The sequence below is a fragment of the Grammomys surdaster genome, unplaced genomic scaffold (assembly GCF_004785775.1).
Source record: "Grammomys surdaster isolate TR1022 unplaced genomic scaffold, NIH_TR_1.0 263, whole genome shotgun sequence".
Taxonomy (NCBI): Eukaryota; Metazoa; Chordata; class Mammalia; order Rodentia; family Muridae; genus Grammomys; species Grammomys surdaster.
In genome coordinates, this window is record NW_021604704.1 from 91,773 (window position 1) to 109,242 (window position 17,470).

The window sequence follows — 17,470 nt, forward strand, 5'->3', positions numbered from 1 at the left end:
CCACTCAGGGGAATGGCTCAGTGCCACTCAGGGGAATGGCTCAGTGCAAAGCTGTGGCGAAGCAGATGTGAGGGCTCTGGATTCCATCCCTAGCACCACAGAAAAAAACTGTACAACTCTGAATCAGAAGTCCTTATCCCTAAAGTAAATTTCATTATTCATGGTGGCTGTGCTTCTCTGATATAACTTTAATGGTACTAGGATATTACAAATAATAATATAGTACATAGTGTTCAATGGAAGGCACGAAGCAATACCCAGAAATCTGTGACTGTGGGGCTTCCAGTTCTATTTGTCACTGAATAGTATTTTGGTGTCTTCTGCCACTTGCCAGAATAGACAAACATACTTAAATCCACATTCTTAAGCTATTTAAAATAGAGAACGATCCATGCTGTATGATTTTATAATATATGCTGGACTAAATGACCAAGAGACATTATTTGATTTATTCTTCTTTAGAAAAACTCTAGGAATTTTACAGTGAGGATATTGTTCCAGAGTCATGTCAACTGAAGTTGGTTAAAGACTTGAGAATATTGTTCAAGAGCCATGTCAATTGAAGTTGGTTAAAGACTTGAGGAGTCCTCAATTATCTATGGTTAGAAGAGTTTCATATTAATATGCTTTTCTAAGCTCACATGTTTAGTTTTTCTCAAAGTTAAATAAGATTTATGAATATCATTAGTATACTATTTATAAATCTTGTAATTACTGTATAAAGTAAGGGCAATTACTCTCATTTGTTCTTTGATTAATAGTCAGCACAATTCAAACAGATTAAATTCACTTTAAATAATTAATCCTATTTCTAAAGTTACTTAATTCCACTTTCAAAGTATACTCATAAATTTAATAAATTTGAACTTTTCAAGACTTTCAAATGTCTGACAATCCATAAATATAATCCTAACAAACAAAATTCTACCAATTAAATGACTCTAGTGAAGATAATAACTTAAGCCTGCAATTCTGCTGAATTTTAACTTTTCCCAAACATTTTGCCATTGTTAATACACTTAGTAAAATTCTCTGAGTATTCTAACATTGTGAATCAAAATCAAGGCTCAAGGCTAGACTGACAGAGTTTATAAACTGCCAAATTCTCTTAGATGTTGCAAAGAGATTGCTTTCCATTTTTAATTGGCACAAAGCATTATTACTATGGTAATTTACTTTATTATAGCTTTCTAAATTCTCCGCAGGGTTGAAAAGTCACCCAAGCATAGGTAGAAATTTGGCTGTCTCTGTTCGGCTTGTACTGAAATCAGAGTCAGTTTTTGCCCTCAGGTTCTGTTTGCTTTACTAGAAATTTAAGACCAAGACATACAGTTTCAGTGATTTGTGATCCTCAATGAATCCACCACCTTAGTAAGTAAATACACAGGATATTTTCTCCCACTTTTAAAAATAACCACTTTGTTCAAATTTTGGGCCAATCAATTTGGATACCCAGTAGTCTGTAATTTCACTCAAGTGGAAGTTAAAGTACCTTCATCCCTAATTATGTTCTGAATTCCTTGACTGTTTTGTTTCTTTCTGCACTGTCTTCTATTTTTAGGTGTTCACAACTCATAGTCATAAGTTTAAAATTCTGGATTTGAACCCAGGTCTTCTTGATTCCAGAGCTTGTCTAGTTGTCTTATAAATTCTCTCTTTTTAAAATTGAATGTTTCTTTCTAATTCTAATTTAGAAAGTTCCAAGTGCAGTGCTACCCTAACTTTACCTTCTTATAGTTTTCTACAGTTGTCAAAATATAATGACCAAAACGAAGCTGTCACTGAATGCAATGGGCTCACCCCTTGGTGAATGTGCACAACCAGGAGGTAAAAGAATGAAAAAAACAAGATGTATTACTTACTTCAAGCAAAGAGAATACTGGGGATAATCTGTCAATCAGTCTCTTTCTCCCTTACAAAGAAAGCTCAGGGCTTTTGTTGGTAAAATGCATGTATATAATTTATAAGGAAAAATGTTATCACATATAGAGGCCATTACATTCTGAGCATGCATAGTTGGAGATGACACTTCCTACATTTATATTCAAAAGTGGCAAATAAGAACACCTCTGCCCTGACTGCTGAGAATTTTGCACCACATTAAGATTACAATAAGCAAAGTTTACCCTGGGTCATCAAGTAGAGGAGTTAGGCTTGCCTTAGGCTGGTTTAGATAGATTCTTATGGTTTTCTCAGCTGGGCTGTTTCTGAAACCTAATAACAATGTTAAAAAGGGCCAGCAACTTTTTATTATGAGAGCTTTCCCTTTAAAGTACTTACCTAGCACCTGACAAAGGGGCATTTGCCCACTTTAGAGTGAGGTGGAGTTCAAGGATCAGTCATCCATGGGTTCTTTGAAACTCTGCTGGCATGTCTGCCTCTTTTCCCTCAGCACTCTTAGATGTACTTCATTTGTTTTAACAATCTTAAAGATGGAACCCAGGGTCTTTGCATGCTAGATAGACACTCTATCCTCCCCTCTCCCCTCTCCCCTCTCCCCTCTCCCCTTCTCCCCTACCCACAGTGTGGTGTGTCTGTGTCTGTGTACATACATGGAGGCTGCAAGACAAGCTGAAGTGCCAACTTCAGGTAGACCATCGACTTGTCTTGGAACAGAGTCTCTCATTTGCCAACACTCACCCATCTGGCTAGGCTATCTGGTCAGTGAGTTCCAGGGATTCTTTTGTTTCTGTATCCCCAGTTCTGGGATTACAGGTGCACACCACAATTAAATTCACATTTTAATGTTGCTTCTGAGGCTTGAACTGAGCTCCATACAAGCATTTTAACAACTGTGCCCCCTCCCAGCCCACACCAGTGGTCCTGATGCTTGACATAATAAGTCTTAGATTGAAGCTGAGTTTTTGCCTTGGTTTTGGTGTTTTATCACAAAAATTGAAAAGTAACTAAGACAGAAGTTGATACCAGGAAGTGAACTGTGACAGACCTGACTGTGCTGGTTTTTGGAAAGGAATATAAAAGAGGTGGGAACTTTTGGACTCAAGAAGTGGCTGAATGCTGTAAGTGAGGCTTAAAGGGCTATCAAAGCAAGATCTTGGAAAACACTAATGCTGAGAGCTGTATAGGGTATAGAGGTTCAACAAGAGATTTCAGAGCACATAATAATAGCAACAGGGCTAGAGATCATCTTATGATATTTTGAGAATGAATGTGCTTACTTTCTGCCCTTGTCCTAAGAATCTGCTTGACACTAAACTGAAAAGTAATGGACTAAATTCTTTTGCTCAAGAGATTTCAAGTCAGCATAGTACTGACTGACCCTGTCTCATGGTTATTAGTCTACAATTAAAAAGATCAAGCCATTTAAGAGAAAAAGAGCACAAAGAAGCATGTAATCTGCCTTTTGATTTACAATTAAGAGATTATCTTGAGTCTCAGAATTGACTTTGGAAAAAAAAAACTATGGGAACTTTTGAAGTTGGAACAAACCCATTTTGTCATGTCTTCTCTTTCCTTTTTCTGATTCCCCTAGGCACTACATGCAAGCCCAGTGATGACAACTAAGTATTTCCATCTGTATCATATCTAAATGTTCCCCCAGTAAGTTTACCGGTTGAGTTGTTAAATAGTAAGCATACCTGATTTCTAACATCTGTTCTGCTAATGGATATGAGGTTTGATGCCTCAATGCCTATATGTCTCTCTAGTAAAAAATGTGAGGTTGACTTATAGTAGAAATACTAAGCTCCTGAATGGTTTATTTGACTTGAACAGCCCATCTCAACTTTTCTTGGGGTTGTGACAAACTACCTGGCAAAAACAACTTAAAGAAAGAAGGGTTTACATCCTGGGAGCACTTAGGGAGGGATCCAGCGCTTCAGTTGAATATGTAAAAGTGGAGGGCCCTGCTGGGCATAGGTGGAAGAAGAGAATCTTGACCACATGAAGGCTGGATGCCCCAGGGGGTGGGAATTTTGAGGGTGGGGAGCTGGGAGTTGGGGGGTAGATAGAGGTTACATCCACAGAGAAGAAGGAGGAGGGGTGAGGGGATTGGAGGTTCCTGGGTGGGTGGGGGATAGGGTAAGGGGACAACATATGAAATGTAAATAAAACATCCAAAAAAAATTGGGTAGTCAAGAGTTCATTTAATTCAGACACCAGCAAATCTCATTAATTCTCTTCAATACAAATAAGGTATTTTCTTCTAGTATAAAAAAATAAAAAAATAAAAAGAAAGAAGGGTTTATTTGAGGTCACCATTTGAGTGTCAGGGTGGAAAAGTCATGATGGCAGGAGCTTGAGATCACTGGTCATGTTGCATCTACAGCCAGAAAGCAGAGAGCAATGAATGCTTAGGCTCAGTTCACTTCTTCCATTTTATTCAGCCTGGGACCCAACCCATGGAATGGTGGTGGTACTTACATTTAGGGTGGGTCTTCTCACTTCAATTAACCCAGAAATGCCCAGAGCCTTATCTCCCAGGTCATCCTAGGACTTGTCAATTTGACAATATTAACCATCACAGTTGCTATGAAGGATGAAAAACAGGAAAGAAAGCAAATCTAAACTAAATCACATTCTCAAGCTGATATTGTTATCAATGAGATGTCTTTGGAGCCCCCCCACATAAATACTTATTCAATATGCAGAATAGAAAGAATAGTAAACCAAACAGCCTTACACTTATCAACTAGCCTGAACAACTTTCATCTTGTTCCACATTTGCTTTGGCTCTATATTGTTCTCAAGATCATGTACAATGGTACTTCTCTCCTATAAACAAAATATTGTAGGCTGAGTAACAGATAAACCACACAAATGTATTTCTCTTTTTTCTAGAGATCAAGATTAAGGTGACTGATTTGGTGAGGGCCTGATCTTTGCCTCACAGAGGGCTGTCTACCTGATGTATCCTCCTCATACTGTACCAAGAATCCTCTTTTGTAGTTCCTTTATGGTGTAGAGTCCTCCAGATCCAATCACCCTCATAAATACTTTTTCTTCTTGATATATTATCTTGGGGTTTAGTATCTCAATACGTGAATGTAGGGCAGACAAACACTCAAGGTAGAACAATCTTCAAATAAATAATTTTCTCTCATGTATTTGTAATGATAGCATAACCCTAAGAAAATGAGCAACAATTCTTTACTATCATCTAATACCAATTTCCCTTACAAACAACTTCAATTGCTTAAAAATTGCCTTTTATAGCTCTTTTAAAAGCAAGAATACAAAGACTGACTATTTGTATAATTATGTCTCTCCAATTCTTTTATCTTAGTTCTCAATATTGACTCTTAGACAAGGATGATCTAATATTTTGCCAAATACTTTGCATTCTGCCTTCAGATGATTGTTTTCTTATTGCAGCATTTAAGTTGCATCCTTTGTCACAATTAACGTATAAAGGAAAGGTTAAACATAAAAGCTTCATTAGATTCAGAGTAAGCATTTCTCAGAAATATCATGTCAGTGTTGTCGTAGGCTTTCTATACCATATCAGGGTGCTCATTTATGAAATGCTTCTGTAGTTACTGATGCTAAAACCCAAAGGAATCAAGAGAGATCATGTACTCTTCCAACTAAGAATAGAATCTTTGGTCTATTTCAAAGTTTTTCACAGAAGCTTCCTACAACCGAGACCACTTTACAGAGCTAACAATTTTCCGTTACTGAGTTTATGGAGAAGTAATTTCTTTTGTTGAGAATGAGGGGCAGTGATAAGATTGAACCCAGGACCTTTTGTATTTTTGATAAGTGCTCTACCACTGAACTACACCCTAAAGGCATACTTAATGCCATGGCAATATCCAGTTTCCATGTTGTCATGGAGATGCAATGATATGGTGTAATGTTTTAAGCATGCAGTGATAACTTTTTTTCCTGAATTGATTATTTCACTCAGGGTAGCAAAATAAAGATTGTTCCAATTGTACCATTTCTTCTTTATTTCTTTGAACAAGCATTCTTCAGGAAAAGAGAGATTGCCTTTACCGATGAGAATATTTTATTACCCCTGAACTAGACTTCCTAGTGAAAACGCAAAAACACTGCTTAGATCTTTAACAACCAATTTTCATTGTTAGGATGAATACAAATTGCCTCTAATGTTGAAAACTAAAGTGGTTTTTTTTAAATTGAGGCTTTGATTTATGTTGTTTTATTTATTTATTGTTGAGATGAAGATCTCACTAGGTAACCTTGGCTGGCCTCCAACTTGATATCCTCCTGCCTCAGCTTCCTAGGGCCTGAGATTACAACTGCACACCACCATGCCCAGCTCTTTTTTCTTTTATGCTCCAGCTGTCATAACTTTATCAGAAAGTGTTTTCCCAGTCTGACTCCCTTACCCTTTCAACATGCTTCTATTAATTTTTGAGTTTTTCCTGGCTGATAGAACAAAAAGATGTAGAAAACTGATACATTTCAAAAGACAGAAGACATAAAATGCCAGAACTAAACAGTGTTTGTCACTGTGGATCTCACAGACATTAAAAGGCTAGTAAAAGAGATACTATGAGTAGCTTTATGCCAATATGTATGTTATCATGGGTAAAATGGAAAAATTCAGTTTTATTAATCTCTTTAAAGAACTTGTTTTGGTTTTATTGGTTTTCTTTTTTTTTTCTTTTATTGATATTTCCAATTGAAATGAAAAAGTACTGTATTTTTTCTTGTACACATTTTCCTTTACCCTGAAAGTTTGGTTGTAGTAATATTAACATGATCATTTGTTGTTGAGGGTGTTATCTCAGATTTAAATATCTATCATCAAAAGAAACACAAAGACTTTATAATTACTTATTTGTTCTATTTTTATAATATATACATCATTATTTTAAAACCATTTGTAGGCTTCTTTTTGCTGATGATGGGGTACTTATATGTCCTGATAAAGATATCCAGATTTCACATCAAGCAAGTCTTTTCTATATATAATAATATTGTCTGATACAGAGTTAGATTCCTGTGTTCAAATTTGTTTTCAATTTTAAGGTTTTTAACAGATTAAGTTTGAACAGACGAAAGAGTTACATGTTTTAAATGTCAAAGCTATGTGAAAATGTGTGCTCAGGAGTCTCAGGTCGAAGTTGAAGCTATATTTCAGGAATAGAGTGCTTGCCTATCAAGCACAAGGCCTTGGGTTTGAATCTTAGCATCAAAGGAAACAACAATTTCTTGCCAGTTTTTATCTTTTCCCCTCCCTTGAGTTAGCAATTTTGCTTGGTTTCTTGTTTATTATTCAAATATTACTGATTGATATATATATATATATTGATATATATGCATGTACAAATATGTACATAGGCATACATGGATTCTTAATTCTTCGTAAAATATAGTATACTAAGCCCAAGCCTGGTGGTACATGGCTTTAATCCTAGCACCCCAGAGGCTGAGGCAGGAAGATTTTAAACTTTTTCATTAATTAATTAATTAACACCTTAATCACAGCAGCTTCCCCTCCCTTCTCTCCTCTCAGTCCCTCTTTCTACCCTCCTCTCCCTTTCTCCTCAGAGAAGGGGAGGGCTTTCATGAATATCAGCCTACCTTGGTATATCAAGCTGTAGTAGGACTAAGTGTATATACTAGGTGTATCTTCTTCTATTGAGGCTAAACAAAGCAGCCCAGTTAGGAGAAAGAGATCTAAAGGCAGGCATCAGTCATAGACAGTCCCTGCCCCAGTTGTTAGGGGTCTCACATGAAGACCAAGCTGCACATCTGTTACATATGTGTAGGAGGCCTAGGTCCATCCGATGCATACTCTCTGCTTGGTGGGTCAATTTCTGTGAATCCCTATGGGCCAAGGTTAATTGATTCTGTAGGGTTTTTTGTGGTGTCCTCGACCTCTCTGGTTCCTTCAATCCTTTCTCCTCCTCTTCCAAAGGATTCCCCAAGCCCTGCCTAATGTTTGGCTGTGGCTCTCTGCATCTGTTTCCATCAGCTTCTGGGTGAAGCCTCTCAGATGACAAGCTTCTGGCTGCAAATATAGCAGAATATTATTAACAGTGTCAGGGGTGGGCTCCCTCTATCATGGCATGGGTCTCAAATTGGGCCAATCATTGATGTCCCACTTCCTCAATCTCTGGTCCATCTTTACCCCTGTGCGTCTTGTAGGCAGGACAAATTTTGGGTTGAAGCTTTTGTGACTGGGTTGATGTCCCTATCCCTCCATTGGAAGTCTTGACTGGTTACAAGAGGTGGTCATTTCAGTAGACTTTGTTTTCTTACCTTTAAGTTATGTGTGTATGTATGTTTGTGTGGGAGTATGTGCATGTGAGCATAGGTGTCTGTGGAGTTCAAAGGAGGGCTTTGGATCACTTGGTGGTGGAACAAAAGGCACTTGTGGTGAGCTTCCTGATTATGGTATTAGAAAGTAAATTCAGGTCCTCTGCAAGAGGAGACTATGCACTTAACTGTCGAACCTTCTCTCTAGCTTGTTCTTCCTAAAGTGACTGTATGATAATCCTCACATGGCTACACACTAGTTTATTTAATCAGTTCCCCGTTGGTGAACATTTGGATGGCTCTGGGGCTTTCGTTTGTACAATTAGTGCTCAGTAAATAACTTTGTGTATATTTTTTCAAATCTGCTCAGATGTAATTTGCATTTCATTTCTAAAATGCAATTGCTAAGGAAAAACTGTGAATGCATTTTCTTTTCTGCTAGATAGGTATTGTTAAATCCCTCTATAACGTTTGCACTTCCACCAGCAAGAAATGAGAGTATCTTTCACCCACAAGCTCACTATAGACTACCTTTCCAAATTTCCTGAATTTTTTGCCTGTTTATAAAAAAAATTCAGTATAGCTGTAATTTTCTTTTTCTTCAGAATATGAAATTGAGCATTTTTCATAAGTTTTAGATTCACTGCTTTTCTTTTCCTGTGAGCTCTGGGGTCATATCTTTTATCTATTTTCCTATTTGGTTTTTGTCTTCTAAATTGGTGAAAACTGTTGCATCTAAGTATAATTTTAGAGCCTCTTCAGCTTCAGTTTTGGACTCTGTGGACTTTTTGAAATAACCTGATTTTTCATCTAGCTTTTCACATGCAAGGACTGTTGATACTTCTGAGCCCAAGGAGCCTTCCTGACCACAATCCTGCTTTGAAGCACTGCTTACCACTGTCTGATTCCTCTCTTTATATTGGGCTATATTATGATTTTCTTGTTGCTATGACAAAATACTGAACAGAAGCAACTTAATTGACAAAGGGTTTATTCTGGTTCCTGGTTTCAAATAATTTTCAGTCCATTGTAGCAGTCAGAGAATGAGATGAAATGAATGTCTTCTCTGGCTGTTCACTTCAGGGTGCTGAGCACAGGCCAGAACCAATGGTTAGAATACTAAAACGCCTGCCCCAGGGGTCTCACTTCCTACAGCAAGGACCCATCTTCTAAAGGCTTCACTGGACTTCAAAGTAGTGCCACAAGCTAGGAAGTAACCATTTCAAACATAAGCCTATAAAGACTATTTCCTATTCCAATCACGACAGAGACCTGCTCAGAATCTTAGATTAACTATACTATAGGTCACTTTATCATGGCTTTTTCTTTTTATGTCTTAGCTTGATTTCTTTGAAGAGCAGAATCCAAGGCAGAGGGTGACTAGATTGTAGCTCCATTGAAAAGGTGCTCAGAGTCCTGAAGTGGAGAATGACAGGAAGCCAAAATAACAGTGTGTTACCAAGTTAGGTGGTTGTTAGTGTAGTTGGTGGCTCTGTCTGTGAGGGTGTGCCCTGGAAAAGCTCCATCAGCCCTGTCCCAGGAATCCCTGTTTGGAAGAAGAAAAGTAGATGTTGAAGTGTGGGGGAAAAGAGGGATGAATTGGTTTATCCATTGGCTTCTGTCTTTTTTGGTGGAAAAGTTGCCCTATCAATATTTGCTGACTAACCAGTCATCAAATCCAAACCCTTCATATGGTTGCTTAACTCTTTGATAAGTCATTGCCCATGTGAACTGCTGATTGCATTTTTTTTTTTAAAAAAAGGAAGTCTTGAAACAAGTGTAGGTTGGGCCAAGAACATCTAAGATAATCTTTTAAAACCCCTTTCTGCTTTTAATCTGTTTTCACCCTTAAATTTTTTACTCAACCTAGGATAATTTTTATAGCAATCTATATTAGGCATACAACTCAAACATTATCTGATAGAAAATCAGAAAGATCTTTGGAGTACAAAAGCAAATTTGCATACTAATGACCTGAATGTTCCTATTTGTTTTACATAAGCAATCTTGGCTGAATATTGATACTGCAGGGTGTAGAGCATCTTTGATGTCTTTCAAGAGTCATCAGTATTTTGATTTTATAATTCTCAATACTGAAAATGAGAACTACGCATAATGAAATGGCAGAAGTATGATTATGACTATTTCAGAAAGTGTTGGAAAATCTGTCCAGAGACCAAACTAAAAGTCCCTTAATGATTCTTTATGAAACTCATGTTGGCAACTAAAATAGAAAAATTTAAAACCAAATGCTCTGAAATAATACAGCACAACGACATGCTAATTTGTAAGAAAGTATTACAAGTCTTTGCTGTCTATAATTAAACCATTATGTTTCCATAAGATCAGAAAGCTTACTTTATACACACAGTAAAAAAATACCAGGATTCATAACAATCTTGAATTTGAGCCAAGGTGTTTCAGGCAAAATTCTTTCATGTTGGTTGGCATGACAGCATGCATAGTACAAAGTGCGTGTGTGACATATTCAGAACCAAGGCTCCAGTGAACCTGTGTAATGTACTATAGGTGAGAGCTTCCAAAAACATCTTAAGCTCATTATATATCTAATTATGCGTTAATTATTGAGGCCACTACATTCATTTATACTATACCTATAGGCTCATGACCCACAATTTAGGAAGATAAGAAAAAGAAGTCCTGAAGAACTAAAAAAGAGTAGCTAAAGAGACAGTGAGTGCACCATGAACAATAGGATAGAAGGAAGACATGTTAAGAGGACACCAAAAAAAAAAAGGTGATGAATTGGTTAGAAGATTCTAGACTAATGATGAGAGTCTCAGTTAAGGTTTTATTGCTGTGATGAGACACCATGACAATTGCAATTCTTATCAAAGAAAACATTTAACTGGGGCTGGCTTAGAGTTCAGAGGTTCAGTTCGTTATCATGGCAGGAAGCATGGCAGCATGAAAGCAGACCTGGTGCTAAAGAAGGAGCTGAGAGTTCTAAGTCATGATTGGCAGGCAGCAAGAAGACACTGTGACACACTGGCAGGCTTGAGCTTCTTCTGAGACTTCAAAACCTATCCCCTAGTGACATACTTTTTCCAACAAGGCCAAACCTACTCTAACAAGGCCACACCTCCTAATAGTGCCTATGAGCTATGTGGCCATTTTTATTCTAACTACCACAGTGAGTTTTTTGAAAACAGCAAACAGATACTCTTTCATTAGACACTAAGCCATGTATCTATTATTATACTTGGCAATGCAGGAATTGTCTTAATCTGAACAGAAACTGAAGATATATGTGATGTCTCCCCTGTGGTTAGAGTATACTTGTAGGGAACTGTTCAGTGCTTCCCCTTTCATAGAACAAGAACAGATGCTCCCTACAGATTTACCTCAGTATGGAAATGTCCACCTTTGGACTTGGCCCTCTGGATAATACAGTGTTAAACTAAATTCCCTTTCTGTAATGCATGATGTCACTAAAGCTTTATCATGGGTTATGTCAAAATTATCCAAGCAACCATAAGGATTGTGTAAGAGGTATTTTTTGATGAAATGAAGATCTTTCTGAAACACCAGAAGGCACCAGTGGAGAGCACATTGCCAGGGTTATTCAAGGAACAAGATCTGTGGCCTTCCAAAGGCCCTGAAGAAAAAGAGTAATGCTGGGGTTGTGGATGATAAAATTTTTACTTAACATGAGTGAGGCCCTAGGTTTAATCTTCTCAGCTCACCAGGAAAAATGAAAGGAAAACATAAAGAGAATGATATTGACAGAGGAATGTTGTAGTAATTATTTAAAACTGGCCTCTGATTCAAGCTGACTATCTAAGCTACAGCGGCTCTGCCTAGCCCAGATGCCATGTTTCTCGGCTGGAGGCCACATGCATACTACAGCTAGAAATAGCCAACTAGAAACACCAGCCCTACAGGTGAATCACAGGCAGAATCGTAGTGATCTGTCCCCTGAACCTTCACCCAGCCAATACCCTGTTCTGAAAGATATCTGTATTTCCCCTGAACACCTACCCTCCAGTGTCATCCCCTTCCCCACGTCCTGCCTTTCTGTGTTTATAACCCCTGTGTGAATGAATTACGATTTGAAAAAAATAAATTATTAAAAAAGTAAAAAAAGAAAAAAGAAAAGAAAAAAAGAAACACCAGCCCTGCGATCCATGAGATGTCAACATGGGAGAGGCTCAATCTCCCACGCTGTCTCCACAAGGCTGGGCATTGCCTAGACCACCCCGCCATCCACGTGGGCCCAGTAGAAAGATGAGACTCTAATGCTTAAAGATTAATCAGAGGCTTATATATTTGGTAATGATCAGTAACAAGATACTCATACAATCAGAAGTGTAACCTAATACCCAACCTAGATATACCAACTACCTTTAACTGCTATGGACACTTGAACATTCGCCTCCATCTCTTCTCTCTCTCTCTCTCTCTCTCTCTCTCTCACACACACACACACACACACACACACACACATTCTCCTCTCCTGTCTCCTAGCTCCTCCTCTACCTTTTTCTTCCTCTCCTCCTTACTCCTCCTCTTCCTCTCCTAACTCCTCCCACCTTAGCTCCTCCTACAGAGAAAGAAGGGAATAGAAAATGAAGGAAGAGAAACAAGTATCCCTCATTTCCTTGTCCTTTCCCAAGGTGATTCCAACATCATCTAACTGGGACACCAGGTGGCCCAGTAGCACTTTGGAAGGAGTAGGAGGACCAGCAATACAGAAATAATGGTTAGAAATTTCACTGAGGCTAAAGGCATTAAAACTGTGGGGCAGGGGGCAAGCCATGTCTAACAAAGATACAGATGTATTTGCCATTTGATCCAGAAAGCCCATTTTTGAAAGTCAAATGAGAACTACATCTGAACAGATTTGATGTAACATATGTACAAGGGTGTTGATTGAGCATTATATGTATAAAGAACTTTGGGAGCAATCCATATGTCAATATGTAATTAATTGAATAACTACTGCACAGCCATACCAGGGGATATCAATTAGCAGTACCATTTCCAATGACATGGTTCTGCATATTCTGGAACAAAATCCACTAAACATATTTAATTTCTGTAAGTGAGATCAGTAAGCAGGCATCACATATGAAGCTTCAGGAATTTTGATCTTTTAAAACATGAGTGACTAGGAAACTGAACAAATGGAAAAGTCCTTGTTCCAACTTCTGCCTCAACCCAGAGACCTGAGCTTTCAAGGAAACCCAGAAGAATGAATCCTAGTCTCAGGCTGTTGAAGGCTTAAAACATTAAGTTGATATGGAAGATGTTTCTGAGCAGTGATTAACAACACAATATGATACAGCCAGGAAAAAGAGTCATGAGTTAGAATATGATACTCAGTAACTCATGACAATAAGACGTGAAACAAGTAAAAACTTGAGGAAATAAAAAGTTATGCCTTCTTTAGAATTTAGGTAATTTCAGTAAATATTGCAGAACTGCAGCTACATCAAGATTTGAGAATATAATATGCATATTCCCAAGAAGACCTTGAAATGTTTGCTAAACAGTAAATGCATACATTCTTTTGAAACAGTAATGAATAAATGTTTTGAAGGAAGTGTGCTACAAGAAGAATTAGAAGAACTAGGTCTTTAGAAGAAAAAAAAACTCCTCAAATGAATGAGCATCCATATTCTCAAAAGTAACTTCTTGTGCATTGTAACAAAAATACTATTTCGTATTTTATATTTACTTTGGGGAAATTATCATGTACTTATAAAGTTTGTAAGTAGTGTCAGAGATAAAACCAGCAAATAAATTGCAGCATAATAAATATTCTCATTATTAGGACTTAATTACTTTTTTTTCACTACGTGGAAAGAAAACGAATTTCTGTCCTCATATTGATTATAATTTGATTGGGCATACAGAATTGCTGTTATGCTCAGTATGGCAGTGCAGTTTTTTCTCTCATATATTGAAATTATACAATGTGTATAATTTATATTTTTATGTGTATGTGTTTATGCTTTGCTTTTAGACATTAAGCTTGATGTCATAATTAAAAAGAATAAAGTAAGCAGATATTTGACCTAGCTATTGTTTTGCTTTTATTTGTAACTAGGATATAAAATTACAGCTGCTTGAGAGGTACCTGCTTTTAAACCCTTAAAGGAGTAAAACACTTCTACATATGGCTATGCTAACACATGGCCCTAATTATAGTACAAACAAGGCGCCTAATCATCAACAAATTTTAGCCCAAGACACAAATGAACAGCTTATTAATGCTGAATGTTGCTGTGTAGATTCAAACGGAAAAATCAAGATTTATATACACTTGGCTAAGTAGGTACGCAGAAAACATTGATGCAGAAATGAAAAAACATAATTTGACAATGATAGAACTTTGGAATGATATTCAGATAGTTTTTTTAATTAAAGGAGAATGAACATAAATACAATTAGTTTGGCATTCAATCATATTTTCTTGTCAAAAGGCCTCTGCTTTTTTTTTAAGTATTGTCTTAGTTAGGAGTTTACTGCTATGTACAAATACCATGAACAAGGCATCTCTAATAAGGACAATATTTAATTGGGGCTGGCTTACAGATTCAAAGGTGCAGTCCATTATCAAGGAGGGAGCATGGCAGTTTCCAGGCAGACATGGTTCAGGAGGAGCTGAGATTTCTATATCTTCATCCAAAGGAAGCCAGGAGCAAACAGGCTTCAAGCAGCTAGGAAGAGGGTCTCAAAGACCACACCCAAAGAGACACACTTCCTCCAACATGGCCATACCTACTCCAACAAGGTCACACCTCCTAATAATGCCACTCTCTGGGTCAAGCATATTCAAACCACCATATTCCACTCCCTCGCCCCTATAGGCTTGTTCAAACACATGAGTCTATGGGAGCCATACCTAAACACAGCATAGTGCAAAATATATTTGGTCCAACTTAAAAGTCCCATAGTCTATAACAGTTCCAACAATGTTAAAAGTCCAACATTCAAAGACTCTTCTGAGATTCAACCAATCACTTAACTGTAATTCCCAAAGCAAGACAGGAAACTAGCTGGGCAACCTCCAAACTCTGCATCTCCATGTCTGATGTCAAAGCAATCTTCAAATCTCCAACTCCTTTTTCACCTTTGTTGACTGCAACAAACTTCTTTCTCCTGGGCTGGTTCGACTCCCCGTTAGTAGCTTTCCTCAATAGGTATCCCATAGCTCTGGCATCTTTAACATCCTGATGTCTCCAAGTCAACTTCAACTTCACAGCTTCTTGTTCCAATGTCTGGGATCCACTCATGATCTTCTGGCCTCCTCCAAAGGGCTGGCGTCACTTCTCCAGCTCTGCCCTCTGTAGCATTCTAGGCTCAGGTTGACTCTATTCCACTGCTGGTGTTCTTGATGGTCATCCCATGGTACTGGCATCTCTAATACACTGGGGTCTTTGCGAGGCTGAAGCTTGCATGTGGGCGAGGGTCTTGTTGGGTTGAGTTGTGGTTCCTGCATGTCTGCCATGGCTCAGGGATGTTGAAGCGCAGGAATTTGACTGAGTTTGCTTCATGTGACGCCAGGCAGATGTCAAGCTATGAGAAGCCACAGAACTCCACTCTGGACATGGGGGACATAGAGGACATGGGGAGATCTCAGTCTCAGACCTGCAGAGGCAGTGCTCTTGGACAGGGACCCCTGGACAAGAAGATGTGTGTGGGTCGACTGGTCTCAAACTCCTGGGCTCCCAGGTGCCATTGGGAGTGCAGAAGAGTTGAGACTGGGGGTGTACGGGCTGGACCAGCCCGCAGCCAAGAGGGGAGAGAGGGAGAGCTCTAGTAGCACCCCACAGAGTGGAAACTCTTGGTCACTGCAACTCCCTTGACTAGGTCATGGCTGGCTGGGCTAGCTGGCTTGAGTTGGCAGGGCTCCGTGGCTGGAATGCAGAGAGGTCTTCCAGCCAAGAGATTAGATGGTGGTTCGGTAGTCGATGGCCTCCTCTATGGTTCTCCATGGTGGGCCCCAAGACACAAGGAAGTCCATGGTTTTAAAAGGTTTATTGTCATGGGAGAAAGTGGATATAGCTGTACCCCGTGTCCTCAGGGCAGGCCTGAGGTTAAATACCACTTGTAAGGAGGAGGGTCTGGGAAGGAATGTTTAATTGGCTGCACCCTTTGGCCTTTAGGTACCTCATTAATATGGAGATCTCTTGAGGCTCTGCAGCCTGTAGTCATACCCTTTACCTGTGGAGGGGCTGGTAGGGGCGTTGCCCTATGTGACTGAAAGGCGATGATCAATGGAGGTCTTCTGCCTCATGTCAGGAGCCTGAAGTCTGGGACAGTGGCAAAATGCATGCCGTCCCTTGCAGGGATACATGCTGGGTCTTTGGCCATCTCTAGCTGGTGCTTGACCAGAAACCAAGCTATCCTTTCATGGTCCTCCATCCCACAGGTCTTCTGCTGCAACTAGGCTTCACCAATAGCCTCTCATAGGCTCTCTTCATGGTGCCAAGCCTCAACTCCTTTGCATGATCCCATCAGTCCTGGGCAGTCAACTGCAACTGAGGCTACTACGTGCACCAGTGCCCTTCCATGGTCTCTCACAGTGCCAAGCCTCAGCTGCTCTTCATGACCCTATCAACCCTTCAAACCTAGTAACACTTGGGTTACACATTACCAAGTACAGCCATAGCACGAGGTACAACCTTGGCTATCTCTGGAACACAACTTCTCCTTCTCGGTGTTTCCCAGATTTCTCCTCAGTGATGCTGGTCTCTTCTTAGTCATCATTAATTTTTTAGCTTAAGCTAACCAGCATTAATTGTCCCAGTAGTCTCTTGTATTCTGAACTCTAAAGCTAGAACCACATGACCAAAGCTGCCAAGTTCTGCTGCTTGCTGGGGCTGGAACATGGCCTCCTTGTTCTATTACATTATCACCAGCTTTCTATTTTCCAACTCCTTCACTGCCTAAGCTTGGTTGTCCTGGATCTTGCTCTGTAGATTGACCTTGAACTCAGAGATCTGCATGCCTTTTGTCTCCTGAAAGCTGGGATTAAAGGCATGTACCACCATGCCTGGACTTAAGTTTTTCTTCTCCTAGAACTTTCTGTGTCTCAGGGTGATCTTAAATTCAGAGATCTGTTTGCCTTTGTCGCCTGTGACTAATGATATGTACCACCTTGCCTGGGCCTAAGCTTTTCATGGCTATGGTTCTTTAAGGTCTGGATCAAAAGCCTGTGTCTTTCATTTCTGTATTGTAGTTCCTTCCAGATTAAAAGTTCAACTGAAAACAATAACCAAGTAATAATATTGCCTAATATGATGTA